Source organism: Penaeus monodon, chromosome 42 (genome assembly GCF_015228065.2).
Source record: "Penaeus monodon isolate SGIC_2016 chromosome 42, NSTDA_Pmon_1, whole genome shotgun sequence".
Taxonomy (NCBI): domain Eukaryota; kingdom Metazoa; phylum Arthropoda; class Malacostraca; order Decapoda; family Penaeidae; genus Penaeus; species Penaeus monodon.
Window position 1 is genome coordinate 5209288 of NC_051427.1, and position 1391 is coordinate 5210678.

The following is a 1391-nucleotide window of genomic DNA, read 5'->3' on the forward strand; positions in this document are numbered from 1 at the left end:
CTTGTGCTCGGTGTGTGTGTGTGTGTGTGTGTGTGTGTGTGTGTGTGTGTGTGTGTGTGTGTGGTGTGTGTGTGTGTGTGTGTGAGTGAGTGAGTGAGTGAGTGAGTGAGAGAGAGAGAGAGAGAGAGAGAGAGAGAGAGAGAGAGAGAGAGAGAGAGAGAGAGAGAGAGAGAGAGAAAATATTCGAAGGAAAACGAGGCACGAAATCAAAATGCGCTTCGTGAATACGTCAGGATTTTGATCGGTTTGCCTGATACAATAAAACCTGAAAAATGGACTAAATGTTTAAAAAGAAAAAGACCTAGTGCTCATAAAGTGCCCAATTAATGGCCCAGCATTAAATATTGGACCACTTTTTTATACTCATTAAACTAAGATTTGTAAAAGATTTTTTTTCTTTTATCCCAAGGTTATGACTAGAAATATTGAAATTTGCTCACATAATTTGTAAAAGTCACTTTAGTCCCAAGCCGAAGGGAAACCAAAACGAATTTTTGCCTTTATTAGTAAAAACAAACTAAAAAAAAAGTGTTATCTTCATTAAATCGTAAGTTTGCAAATATAAAAATGCATCACATTTTATAAATTTTTCAACTTCTGTTTTGTTTTGAGTGGTGCTAAAAGTGGAGATCCTTGCCTTGCATATCTTGAGGAACGAGTGATGTGCAATATTACATGACAGAAGGAAATGTGTTTTCTATTGGCCATCGAGACCCTAGTATTTGTGTGTGTCTGTGTGCATGTGTGTGTTCCTTACTGTAGCTGTATATCTTTTGTACACGATGCAGGAAGTAGAATTGTGCAGTTAGGTACTTTATAATATAATAACAATAAAACCAATAATCACTGGAAATACATTTCTCACTCATACACGAGATTTTGTTTGTTTGTTTGTTTTGTTTCATCCTTTGCAGATATGGTTTTGCAACTTGTACCATTACAGTACCATACTCTCAAATATATGTAGGATAATGTTGTATTTGTACCGATTCTAGGTAAGGAATAAAACCCATAAAGAGCTTTGACTTTTTTATACTCAGACTACATAACGAAAGTTTATTAATTATGTTACCTTTTTATTATTATTATTATTTAATGTTCCTAAGTAATTTGGAAGCAAAAAATACAACCTCACCATAAAATAAATGCCCAAATTCTCAGCATTTTAATTAATTAGAGAAACATTTTAGGAGCCCAGGTAACTGTTCACCCAACTCTTACAAGTGCTTTTACCTGTTCTATATTATTTCAGGTATTATCTTGGGATTCTCAAGTAATTTTCGGCAAATATGTATGTTACTGGAGAAAAAAATAACACCAGTTTTCTTCAATGGTGGATCCAAAATGTTTCAGCAAAGGAGAGGAGAGAAATGTGTAGTGATAGAGAACCA

The 1391-nt window shown here is 34.4% G+C and overlaps 1 protein-coding gene across 1 annotated transcript in view; it reads left to right on the forward strand.

Annotated features, from left to right (window-relative positions):
* LOC119599348 (nascent polypeptide-associated complex subunit alpha, muscle-specific form-like) overlaps nt 1-1020 on the forward strand; it is a 23755-nt gene extending 22735 nt beyond the window's left edge. The window contains exon 5 of the mRNA XM_037949104.1: nt 1-1020. This exon is cut by the window's left edge and continues 173 nt beyond it. The gene's annotated coding sequence lies outside the window, so the exon portion shown is untranslated.
* The last annotated feature ends 371 nt before the right edge of the window (nt 1021-1391 follow it).